Raw genomic sequence first — 14,633 nt, 5'->3', positions numbered from 1 at the left:
GTGCATTATAGTTTTATTGTTATTCTTCAATGCACAACGCTTGAGCTTATAAGCAAACAATGCAACAGCAGATTGCATTACAAATATCTTTAATGCACTGTTGAATGAGTTAGTTCTTGAATGCATAGGCAACAAAGTGCATGACACTTTTATTGTTATTCTTCAATGCACAACGCTTGAGCTTATAAGCAAACGATGCAACAGCAGATTGCATTGCAAATATCTTTTATACACTGTTGAATGAGTTAGTTCTTGAATGCATTGCAAGGCAACAAAGTGCATGACACTTTTATTGTTATTCTTCAATGCACAACGCTTGAGCGTATAAGCAAACGATGCAACAGCAGATTGCATTAAAAATATCTTTAATGCACTGTTGAATGAGTTAGTTCTTGAATGCATTGCAAAGAAACAAAGTGCATGATACTCTTATTGTTATTCTTCAATGTGGAACGCTTAATCGTATGTGTAAAGCGATGCAACAGCAGATTGCATTGCAAATATCTTCAATGCACTGTTGAATGAGTTAGTTCTTGAATGCATTGAAAGGCAACAAGTGCATGATAGTTTTATTGTTATTCTTCAGGGCACAACGCTTGAGCTTATAAGCAAACGATGCAACAGCAGATTGCATTGCAAATATCTTCAGTGCACTTTTTATTAAGTTAGTTCTTGAATGCATTAAAAGGCAACAAAGTGCATGATACTTTTATTGTTATTCTTCAAAGCACAACGCTTGAGCGTAAAAGCAAGCGATGCAACAGCAGATTGCATTGCAAATATCTTTAATGCACTGTTGAATGAGTTAGTTCTTGAATGCATTGCAAAGAAACAAAGTGCATGATACTTTTATTTTTATTCTTCAATGCACAACGCTTGAGCTTATAAGCAAACGATGCAACCGCAGATTGCATTGCAAATATCTTTTATGCACTGTTGAATGAGTTAGTTCTTGAATGCATTGCAAGGCAACAAAGTGCATGACACTTTTATTGTTATTCTTCAATGCACAACGCTTGAGCGTATAAGCAAGCGATGCAACAGCAGATTGCATTGCAAATATCTTCAATGCATTGTTGAATGAGTTAGTTATTGAATGCATTCCAAAGAAACAAAGTGCATGATACTTTTATTGTTATTCTTCAATGCACAGCGCTTAATCGTATGTGCAAAGCGATGCAACAGCAGATTGCATTGCAAATATCTTTTATGCACTGTTGAATGAGTTAGTTCTTGAATGCATTGCAAGGCAACAAAGTGCATGACACTTTTATTGTTATTCTTCAATGCACAAGGCTTGAGCTTATAAGCAAACGATGCAACCACAGATTGCATTGCAAATATCTTTTATGCACTGTTGAATGAGTTAGTTCTTGAATGCATTGCAAGGCAAAAAAAGTGCATTATAGTTTTATTGTTATTCTTCAATGCACAACGCTTGAGCTTATAAGCAAACAATGCAACAGCAGATTGCATTGCAAATATCTTTATTGCACTGTTGAATGAGTTAGTTCTTGAATACATTGCAAGGCAACAAAGTGCATGACACTTTTATTGTTATTCTTCAATGCACAACGCTTGAGCTTATAAGCAAACGATGCAACTGCAGATTGCATTGCAAATATCTTTTATGCACTGTTGAATGAGTTAGTTCTTGAATGCATTGCAAAGCAACAAAGTGCATGACACTTTTATTGTTATTCTTCAATGCACAACGCTTGAGCGTATAAGCAAACGATGCAACAGCAGATTGCATTAAAAATATCTTTAATGCACTGTTGAATGAGTTAGTTCTTGAATGCATTGCAAAGAAACAAAGTGCATGATACTCTTATTGTTATTCTTCAATGCACAGCGCTTAATCGTATGTGTAAAGCGATGCAACAGCAGATTGCATTGCAAATATCTTTAATGCACTGTTGAATGAGTTAGTTCTTGAATGCATTGAAAGGCAACAAAGTGCATGATACTTTTATTGTTATTCTTCAATGCACAACGCTTGAGCTTATAAGCAAACGATGCAACAGCAGATTGCATTGCAAATATCTTTAATGCACTGTTGAATGAGTTAGTTCTTGAATGCATTGCAAGGCAACAAAGTGCATGACACTTTTATTGTTATTCTTCAATGCACAACGCTTGAGCTTATAAGCAAACGATGCAACCGCAGATTGCATTGCAAATATCTTTTATGCACTGTTGAATGAGTTAGTTCTTGAATGCATTGCAAGGCAACAAAGTGCATGACACTTTTATTGTTATTCTTCAATGCACAACGCTTGAGCGTATAAGCAAACGATGCAACAGCAGATTGCATTAAAAATATCTTTAATGCACTGTTGAATGAGTTAGTTCTTGAATGCATTGCAAAGAAACAAAGTGCATGATACTCTTATTGTTATTCTTCAATGCACAGCGCTTAATCGTATATGTAAAACGATGCAACAGCAGATTGCATTGCAAATATCTTTAATGCACTGTTGAATGAGTTAGTTCTTGAATGCATTGAAAGGCAACAAAGTGCATGATACTTTTATTGTTATTCTTCAATGCACAACGCTTGAGCTTATAAGCAAACGATGCAACAGCAGATTGCATTGCAAATATCTTTAATGCACTGTTGAATGAGTTAGTTCTTGAATGCATTGCAAGGCAACAAAGTGCATGACACTTTTATTGTTATTCTTCAATGCACAACGCTTGAGCTTATAAGCAAACGATGCAACCGCAGATTGCATTGCAAATATCTTTTATGCACTGTTGAATGAGTTAGTTCTTGAATGCATTGCAAGGCAACAAAGTGCATGACACTTTTATTGTTATTCTTCAATGCACAACGCTTGAGCGTATAAGCAAACGATGCAACAGCAGATTGCATTAAAAATATCTTTAATGCACTGTTGAATGAGTTAGTTCTTGAATGCATTGCAAAGAAACAAAGTGCATGATACTTTTATTGTTATTCTTCAATACACAACGCTTGAGCTTATAATTAAACGATGCAACAGCAGATTGCATTGCAAATATCTTCAATGCACTGTTAAATGAGTTAGTTCTTGAATGCATAGCAAGGCAAAAAAAGTGCATGTAAAAATATTTTCCTTGGGTCAAATATGGACTTCTGTATGGCTAATATAACATTACAACAAGTCAATCTTTCTGAATAGCAAGTTAATGTTCAGGTAACTCTTTGGCCAGGAATATGTCCATTAAGTCAAAAAGTGACCTTTGTACACAGAGTTCAAAGACTCTGTATGGCAGATTTTTTTTCAAAAGTAGTCTATTTTTTTTTTTTTTTTTTTTTTTAGGACCCTTTAACCGGAAATTAGTTCAATAGGTCAGATATGGCCATATATGGCTTATGAAGCATCAGAATGAGTCAATGAGTATGTATAGAAAAATCAAGATGAGGACTCTTTGGCCAAAAATATGTTCAGTAGGTCAAATATGGAATTCTGAATGGCTGATTTAACATCAGGAGTCTCTAAATTTATATAGTTTAAAAACAATTAGGACCCTTTGACCAGAAATAAGTTCAATCGTCAAGATATGGACTTCTAAATGGACTTAAATATGGCTAATGAAGCATCAGAAGTTGTCTATGAGTATGTATGGAAAGTTCAAGATTGAGGATTATTTGGCCAGAAATATTTTCCTTGGGTCAAATATGGACTTCTGTATGGCTAATATAACATCACAACAAGTCAATCTTTACGAATAGCAAGTTAATGTTCAGGTAACTCTTTGGCCAAGAATATGTCCATTAAGTCAAAAAGTGACCTCTGTACACAGAGTACAAAGACTCTGTATGGCAGATTTTTTATCAAAAGTAGTCTATTTTCTTTTTTTTTTTTTTTTTTTTTTTAGGACCCTTTAACCGGAAATAAGTTCAATAGGTCAGATATGGCCATATATGGCTTATGAAGCATCAGAATGAGTCAATGAGTATGTATAGAAAAATCAAGATGAGGACTCTTTGGCCAAAAATTTGTTCAGTAGGTCAAATATGGAATTCTGAATGGCTGATTTAACATCAGGAGTCTCTAAGTTTATATAGTTTAAAACCAATTAGGACCCTTTGACCAGAAATAAGTTCAATCCATCAAGATATGGACTTCTAAATGAACTTCAATATAGCTAATGAAGCATCAGAAGTTGTCTATGAGTATGTATGGAAAGTTCAAGATTGAGGATTTTTTGGCCAGAAATATTTTCCCTGGGCCAAATATGGACTTCTGTATGGCTAATATAACATCACAACAAGTCAATCTTTATGAATAGCAAGTTAATGTTCAGGTAACTCTTTGGCCAGGAATATGTCCATTAAGTCAAAAAGTGACCTCTGTATACAGAGTTTAAAGACTATATGGCAGATTTTTCATCAAAGGTAGTCTATATATATATATTTTTTTTTTTGGACCCTTTAACCGGGAATAAGTTCAATAGGGCAGATATGGCCATATAAGGCTTATGGAGCATCAGAATGAGTCAATGAGTATGTATAGAAAAATCAAGATGAGGACTCTTTGGCCAAAAAATATGTTCAGTAGGTCATATATGGAATTCTGAATGGCTGATTTAACATCCGGAGTCTCTAAGTTTATATAGTTTAAAACCAATTAGGACCCTTTGACCAAAAATAAGTTCAATGGCCTCATATGTATATCTATTGGACTTATAAAGCATCAGTAGGAGTCTTTCAGTGTGTATAGAAACTTCAAGATTGAGGACTCTTTGGCCAGAAATATGTTCAGTAGGTCAAATATGGAATTCTAAATGGCTGATTTAACATCAAAAGGAGTCTCTAAGTTTACATAATTTAAAACCAATTAAGATCCCTTTGACCAGAAATAAGTTCAATCCGTCAAGATATGGACTTCTAAATGGACTTCAATATGGCTAATGAAGCATCAGAAGTTATCTATGAGTATGTATGGAAAGTTCAAGATTGAGGATTTTTTGGCCAGAAATATTTTCCTTGGGTCAAATATGGACTTCTGTATGGCTAATATAACATCACAACAAGTCAATCTTTATGAATAGCAAGTTAATGTTCAGGTAACTCTTTGGCCAGGAATATGTCCATTAAGTCAAAAAGTGACCTCTGTATACAGAGTTCAAAGACTCTGTATGGCAGATTTTTCATCAAAAGTAGTCTATATTTTTTATTTATTTATTTTTAGGACCCTTTAACCGGAAATAAGTTCAATAGGTCAGATATGGCCATATATGGCTTATGAAGCATCAGAATGAGTCAATGAGTATGTATAGAAACTTCAAGATTGAGGACTCTTTGGCCAAAAATATGTTCAGTAGGTCAAATATGGAATTCTGAATGGCTGATTTAACATCAGGAGTCTCTAAGTTTATATAGTTTAAAACCAATTAGGGCCCTTTGACCAGAAATAAGTTCAATCCGTCAAGATATGGACTTCTAAATGGACTTCAATATAGCTAATGAAGCATCAGAAGTTGTCTATGAGTATGTATGGAAAGTTCAAGATTGAGGATTTTTTGGCCAGAAATATTTTCCTTGGGTCAAATATGGACTTCTGTATGGCTAATATAAAATCACAACAAGTCAATCTTTATGAATAGCAAGTTAATGTTCAGGTAACTCTTTGGCCAGGAATATGTCCATTAAGTCAAAAAGTGACCTCTGTATACAGAGTTCAAAGACTCTGTATGGCAGATTTTTCATCAAAAGTAGTCTATATTTTTATTTTATTTTTTTATTTAGGACCGTTTAACCAGAAATAAGTTCAATAGGTCAGATATGGCCATATATGGCTTATGAAGCATCAGAATGAGTCAATGAGTATGTATAGAAAAATCAAGATGAGGACTCTTTGGCCAAAAATATGTTCAGTAGGTCAAATATGGAATTCTGAATGGCTGATTTAACATCAGGAGTCTCTAAGTTTATATAGTTTAAAAACAATTAGGACCCTTTGACCAGAAATAAGTTCAATCCGTCAAGATATGGACTTCTAAATGGACTTAAATATGGCTAATGAAGCATCAGAAGTTGTCTATGAGTATGTATGGAAAGTTCAAGATTGAGGATTTTTTGGCCAGAAATATTTTCCTTGGGTGTAATATGGACTTCTGTATGGCTAATATAACATCACAACAAGTCGATCTTTACAAATAGCAAGTTAATGTTCAGGTAACTCTATGGCCAGGAATATGACCATTAAGTCAAAAAGTGACCTCTGTATACAGAATTCAAAGACTCTGTATGGCAGATTTTTCATCAAAAGTAGTCTATATATATATATATATATATTTCTTTTAAGACCCTTTAACCGGAAATAAGTTCAATAGGTCAGATATGGCCATATATGGCTTATGAAGCATCAGAATGATTCAATGAGTATGTATAGAAACTTCAAGATTGAGGACTCTTTGGCCAAAAATATGTTCAGTAGGTCAAATATGGAATTCTGAATGGCTGATTTAACATCAGGAGTCTCTAAGTTTATATAGTTTAAAACAAATTAGGACCATTTGACCAGAAATAAGTTCAATCCGTCAAGATATGGACTTCTAAATGGACTTAAATATGGCTAATGAAGCATCAGAAGTTGTCTATGAGTATGTATGGAAAGTTCAAGATTGAGGATTTTTTGGCCAGAAATATTTTCCTTGAGTCAAATATGGACTTCTGTATGGCTAATATAACATCACAACGTCAATCTTTACGAATAGCAAGTTAATGTTCAGGTACTCTTTGGCCAGGAATATGACCATTAAGTCAAAAAGTGACCTCTGTATACAGAATTCAAAGACTCTGTATGGCAGATTTTTCATCAAAAGTAGTCTATATATATATATATATATATATATATATATATATATATATATATATATATATATATATATATATTTATATATATATTTTTAGGACCCTTTAACCGAAAATAAGTTCAATAGGTCAGATATGGCCATATATGGCTTATGAAGCATCAGAATGAGTCAATGAGTATGTATAGAAACTTCAAGATTGAGGACTCTTTGGCCAAAAATATGTTCAGTAGGTCAAATATGGAATTCTGAATAGCTGATTTAACATCAGGAGTCTCTAAGTTTATATAGTTTAAAACCAATTAGGACCATTTGACCAGAAATAAGTTCAATCCGTCAAGATATGGACTTCTAAATGGACTTAAATATGGCTAATGAAGCATCAGAAGTTGTCTATGAGTATGTATGGAAAGTTCAAGATTGAGGATTTTTTGGCCAGAAATATTTTCCTTGGGTCAAATATGGACTGCTGTATGGCTAATATAACATCACAACAAGTCAATCTTTACGAATAGCAAGTTAATGTTCAGGTACTCTTTGGCCAGGAATATGTCCATTAAGTCAAAAAGTGACCTCTGTATACAGAGTTCAAAGACTCTGTATGGCAGATTTTTCATCAAAAGTAGTCTATATATTTTATTTTATTATTTTTTTTTGTACCGTTTAGCCAGAAATAAGTTCAATAGGTCAGATATGGCCATATATGGCTTATGAAGCATCAGAATGATTCAATGAGTATGTATAGAAACTTCAAGATTGAGGACTCTTTGGCCAAAAATATGTTCAGTAGGTCAAATATGGAATTCTGAATGGCTGATTTAACATCAGGAGTCTCTAAGTTTATATAGTTTAAAACCAATTAGGACCATTTGACCAGAAATAAGTTCAATCCGTCAAGATATGGGCTTCTAAATGGACTTAAATATGGCTAATGAAGCATCAGAAGTTGTCTATGAGTATGTATGGAAAGTTCAAGATTGAGGATTTTTTGGCCAGAAATATTTTCCTTGGGTCAAATATGGACTTTTGTATGGCTAATATAACATCACAACAAGTCAATCTTTACGAATAGCAAGTTAATGTTCAGGTACTCTTTGGCCAGGAATATGACCATTAAGTCAAAAAGTGACCTCTGTATACAGAATTCAAAGACTCTGTATGGCAGATTTTTCATCAAAAGTAGTCTATATATATATATATATATTTTTTTTAGGACCCTTTAACCGGAAATAAGTTCAATAGGTCAGATATGGCCATATATGGCTTATGAAGCATCAGAATGAGTCAATGAGTATGTATAGAAAAATCAAGATGAGGACTCTTTGGCCAAAAATTTGTTCAGTAGGTCAAATATGGAATTCTGAATGGCTGATTTAACATCAGGAGTCTCTAAGTTTATATAGTTTAAAACCAATTAGGACCCTTTGACCAGAAATAAGTTCAATCCATCAAGATATGGACTTCTAAATGAACTTCAATATAGCTAATGAAGCATCAGAAGTTGTCTATGAGTATGTATGGAAAGTTCAAGATTGAGGATTTTTTGGCCAGAAATATTTTCCCTGGGCCAAATATGGACTTCTGTATGGCTAATATAACATCACAACAAGTCAATCTTTATGAATAGCAAGTTAATGTTCAGGTAACTCTTTGGCCAGGAATATGTCCATTAAGTCAAAAAGTGACCTCTGTATACAGAGTTTAAAGACTATATGGCAGATTTTTCATCAAAGGTAGTCTATATATATATATTTTTTTTTTTGGACCCTTTAACCGGGAATAAGTTCAATAGGGCAGATATGGCCATATAAGGCTTATGGAGCATCAGAATGAGTCAATGAGTATGTATAGAAAAATCAAGATGAGGACTCTTTGGCCAAAAAATATGTTCAGTAGGTCATATATGGAATTCTGAATGGCTGATTTAACATCCGGAGTCTCTAAGTTTATATAGTTTAAAACCAATTAGGACCCTTTGACCAAAAATAAGTTCAATGGCCTCATATGTATATCTATTGGACTTATAAAGCATCAGTAGGAGTCTTTCAGTGTGTATAGAAACTTCAAGATTGAGGACTCTTTGGCCAGAAATATGTTCAGTAGGTCAAATATGGAATTCTAAATGGCTGATTTAACATCAAAAGGAGTCTCTAAGTTTACATAATTTAAAACCAATTAAGATCCCTTTGACCAGAAATAAGTTCAATCCGTCAAGATATGGACTTCTAAATGGACTTCAATATGGCTAATGAAGCATCAGAAGTTATCTATGAGTATGTATGGAAAGTTCAAGATTGAGGATTTTTTGGCCAGAAATATTTTCCTTGGGTCAAATATGGACTTCTGTATGGCTAATATAACATCACAACAAGTCAATCTTTATGAATAGCAAGTTAATGTTCAGGTAACTCTTTGGCCAGGAATATGTCCATTAAGTCAAAAAGTGACCTCTGTATACAGAGTTCAAAGACTCTGTATGGCAGATTTTTCATCAAAAGTAGTCTATATTTTTTATTTATTTATTTTTAGGACCCTTTAACCGGAAATAAGTTCAATAGGTCAGATATGGCCATATATGGCTTATGAAGCATCAGAATGAGTCAATGAGTATGTATAGAAACTTCAAGATTGAGGACTCTTTGGCCAAAAATATGTTCAGTAGGTCAAATATGGAATTCTGAATGGCTGATTTAACATCAGGAGTCTCTAAGTTTATATAGTTTAAAACCAATTAGGGCCCTTTGACCAGAAATAAGTTCAATCCGTCAAGATATGGACTTCTAAATGGACTTCAATATAGCTAATGAAGCATCAGAAGTTGTCTATGAGTATGTATGGAAAGTTCAAGATTGAGGATTTTTTGGCCAGAAATATTTTCCTTGGGTCAAATATGGACTTCTGTATGGCTAATATAAAATCACAACAAGTCAATCTTTATGAATAGCAAGTTAATGTTCAGGTAACTCTTTGGCCAGGAATATGTCCATTAAGTCAAAAAGTGACCTCTGTATACAGAGTTCAAAGACTCTGTATGGCAGATTTTTCATCAAAAGTAGTCTATATTTTTATTTTATTTTTTTATTTAGGACCGTTTAACCAGAAATAAGTTCAATAGGTCAGATATGGCCATATATGGCTTATGAAGCATCAGAATGAGTCAATGAGTATGTATAGAAAAATCAAGATGAGGACTCTTTGGCCAAAAATATGTTCAGTAGGTCAAATATGGAATTCTGAATGGCTGATTTAACATCAGGAGTCTCTAAGTTTATATAGTTTAAAAACAATTAGGACCCTTTGACCAGAAATAAGTTCAATCCGTCAAGATATGGACTTCTAAATGGACTTAAATATGGCTAATGAAGCATCAGAAGTTGTCTATGAGTATGTATGGAAAGTTCAAGATTGAGGATTTTTTGGCCAGAAATATTTTCCTTGGGTGTAATATGGACTTCTGTATGGCTAATATAACATCACAACAAGTCGATCTTTACAAATAGCAAGTTAATGTTCAGGTAACTCTATGGCCAGGAATATGACCATTAAGTCAAAAAGTGACCTCTGTATACAGAATTCAAAGACTCTGTATGGCAGATTTTTCATCAAAAGTAGTCTATATATATATATATATATATTTCTTTTAAGACCCTTTAACCGGAAATAAGTTCAATAGGTCAGATATGGCCATATATGGCTTATGAAGCATCAGAATGATTCAATGAGTATGTATAGAAACTTCAAGATTGAGGACTCTTTGGCCAAAAATATGTTCAGTAGGTCAAATATGGAATTCTGAATGGCTGATTTAACATCAGGAGTCTCTAAGTTTATATAGTTTAAAACAAATTAGGACCATTTGACCAGAAATAAGTTCAATCCGTCAAGATATGGACTTCTAAATGGACTTAAATATGGCTAATGAAGCATCAGAAGTTGTCTATGAGTATGTATGGAAAGTTCAAGATTGAGGATTTTTTGGCCAGAAATATTTTCCTTGAGTCAAATATGGACTTCTGTATGGCTAATATAACATCACAACGTCAATCTTTACGAATAGCAAGTTAATGTTCAGGTACTCTTTGGCCAGGAATATGACCATTAAGTCAAAAAGTGACCTCTGTATACAGAATTCAAAGACTCTGTATGGCAGATTTTTCATCAAAAGTAGTCTATATATATATATATATATATATATATATATATATATATATATATATATATATATATATATATATTTATATATATATTTTTAGGACCCTTTAACCGAAAATAAGTTCAATAGGTCAGATATGGCCATATATGGCTTATGAAGCATCAGAATGAGTCAATGAGTATGTATAGAAACTTCAAGATTGAGGACTCTTTGGCCAAAAATATGTTCAGTAGGTCAAATATGGAATTCTGAATAGCTGATTTAACATCAGGAGTCTCTAAGTTTATATAGTTTAAAACCAATTAGGACCATTTGACCAGAAATAAGTTCAATCCGTCAAGATATGGACTTCTAAATGGACTTAAATATGGCTAATGAAGCATCAGAAGTTGTCTATGAGTATGTATGGAAAGTTCAAGATTGAGGATTTTTTGGCCAGAAATATTTTCCTTGGGTCAAATATGGACTGCTGTATGGCTAATATAACATCACAACAAGTCAATCTTTACGAATAGCAAGTTAATGTTCAGGTACTCTTTGGCCAGGAATATGTCCATTAAGTCAAAAAGTGACCTCTGTATACAGAGTTCAAAGACTCTGTATGGCAGATTTTTCATCAAAAGTAGTCTATATATTTTATTTTATTATTTTTTTTTGTACCGTTTAGCCAGAAATAAGTTCAATAGGTCAGATATGGCCATATATGGCTTATGAAGCATCAGAATGATTCAATGAGTATGTATAGAAACTTCAAGATTGAGGACTCTTTGGCCAAAAATATGTTCAGTAGGTCAAATATGGAATTCTGAATGGCTGATTTAACATCAGGAGTCTCTAAGTTTATATAGTTTAAAACCAATTAGGACCATTTGACCAGAAATAAGTTCAATCCGTCAAGATATGGGCTTCTAAATGGACTTAAATATGGCTAATGAAGCATCAGAAGTTGTCTATGAGTATGTATGGAAAGTTCAAGATTGAGGATTTTTTGGCCAGAAATATTTTCCTTGGGTCAAATATGGACTTTTGTATGGCTAATATAACATCACAACAAGTCAATCTTTACGAATAGCAAGTTAATGTTCAGGTACTCTTTGGCCAGGAATATGACCATTAAGTCAAAAAGTGACCTCTGTATACAGAATTCAAAGACTCTGTATGGCAGATTTTTCATCAAAAGTAGTCTATATATATATATATATTTTTTTTTTAGGACCCTTTAACCGGAAATAAGTTCAATAGGTCAGATATGGCCATATATGGCTTATGAAGCATCAGAATGAGTCAATGAGTATGTATAGAAACTTCAAGATTGAGGACTCTTTGGCCAAAAATATGTTCAGTAGGTCAAATATGGAATTCTGAATGGCTGATTTAACATCAGGAGTCTCTAAGTTTATATAGTTTAAAACCAATTAGGACCATTTGACCAGAAATAAGTTCAATCCGTCAAGATATGGACTTCTAAATGGACTTAAATATGGCTAATGAAGCATCAGAAGTTGTCTATGAGTATGTATGGAAAGTTCAAGATTGAGGATTTTTTGGCCAGAAATATTTTCCTTGGGTCAAATATGGACTTCTGTATGGCTAATATAACATCACAACAAGTCAATCTTTACGAATAGCAAGTTAATGTTCAGGTACTCTTTGGCCAGGAATATGTCCATTAAGTCAAAAAGTGACCTCTGTATACAGAGTTCAAAGACTCTGTATGGCAGATTTTTCATCAAAAGTAGTCTATATATTTTTTTTATTTTTTTTTTAGTACCGTTTAGCCAGAAATAAGTTCAATAGGTCAGATATGGCCATATATGGCTTATGAAGCATCAGAATGATTCAATGAGTATGTATAGAAACTTCAAGATTGAGGACTCTTTGGCCAAAAATATGTTCAGTAGGTCAAATATGGAATTCTGAATGGCTGATTTAACATCAGGAGTCTCTAAGTTTATATAGTTTAAAACCAGTTAGGACCATTTGACCAGAAATAAGTTCAATCCGTCAAGATATGGGCTTCTAAATGGACTTAAATATGGCTAATGAAGCATCAGAAGTTGTCTATGAGTATGTATGGAAAGTTCAAGATTGAGGATTTTTTGGCCAGAAATATTTTCCTTGGGTCAAATATGGACTTTTGTATGGCTAATATAACATCACAACAAGTCAATCTTTACGAATAGCAAGTTAATGTTCAGGTACTCTTTGGCCAGGAATATGACCATTAAGTCAAAAAGTGACCTCTGTATACAGAATTCAAAGACTCTGTATGGCAGATTTTTCATCAAAAGTAGTCTATATATATATATATATTTTTTTTTAGGACCCTTTAACCGGAAATAAGTTCAATAGGTCAGATATGGCCATAAATGGCTTATGAAGCATCAGAATGATTCAATGAGTATGTATAGAAACTTCAAGATTGAGGACTCTTTGGCCAAAAATATGTTCAGTAGGTCAAATATGGAATTCTGAATGGCTGATTTAACATCAGGAGTCTCTAAGTTTATATAGTTTAAAACCAATTAGGACCATTTGACCAGAAATAAGTTCAATCCGTCAAGATATGGACTTCTAAATGGACTTAAATATGGCTAATGAAGCATCAGAAGTTGTCTATGAGTATGTATGGAAAGTTCAAGATTGAGGATTTTTTGGCCAGAAATATTTTCCTTGGGTCAAATATGGACTTCTGTATGGCTAATATAACATCACAACAAGTCAATCTTTACGAATAGCAAGTTAATGTTCAGGTACTCTTTGGCCAGGAATATGTCCATTAAGTCAAAAAGTGACCTCTGTATACAGAGTTCAAAGACTCTGTATGGCAGATTTTTCATCAAAAGTAGTCTATATTTTTTTTTTTTTTTTTTTTTTAGGACCGTTTAACCAGAAATAAGTTCAATAGGTCAGATATGGCCATATATGGCTTATGAAGCATCAGAATGAGTCAATGAGTATGTATAGAAAAATCAAGATGAGGACTCTTTGGCCAAAAATATGTTCAGTAGGTCAAATATGGAATTCTGAATGGCTGATTTAACATCAGGAGTCTCTAATTTTATATAGTTTAAAAACAATTAGGACCCTTTGACCAGAAATGTTCAATCCGTCAAGATATGGACTTCTAAATGGACTTCAATATAGCTAATGAAGCATCAGAAGTTGTCTATGAGTATGTATGGAAAGTTCAAGATTGAGGATTTTTTTTGCCAGAAATATTTTCCTTGAGTTCAAGATTGAGGATTTTTTGGCCAGAAATATTTTCCTTTTGTCAAATATGGACTTCTGTATGGCTAATATAACATCACAACAAGTCAATCTTTATGAATAGCAAGTTAATGTTCAGGTAACTCTTTGGCCAGGAATATGTCCATTAAGTCAAAAAGTGACCTCTGTATACAGAGTTCAAAGACTCTGTATGGCAGATTTTTCATCAAAAGTAGTCTATATTTTTTTTTTTTTTTTTTTTTAGGACCGTTTAACCAGAAATAAGTTCAATAGGTCAGATATGGCCATATATGGCTTATGAAGCATCAGAATGAGTCAATGAGTATGTATAGAAAAATCAAGATGAGGACTCTTTGGCCAAAAATATGTTCAGTAGGTCAAATATTTAATTCTGAATGGCTGATTTAACATCAGGAGTCTCTAAGTTTATATAGTTTAAAAA

The sequence above is a fragment of the Phoxinus phoxinus genome (assembly GCF_949152265.1).
Source record: "Phoxinus phoxinus genome assembly, chromosome: 10".
Classification (NCBI taxonomy): domain Eukaryota; kingdom Metazoa; phylum Chordata; class Actinopteri; order Cypriniformes; family Leuciscidae; genus Phoxinus; species Phoxinus phoxinus.
The sequence above is the reverse complement of the archived record's forward strand: the minus strand, read 5'-3'. Positions refer to the sequence as shown.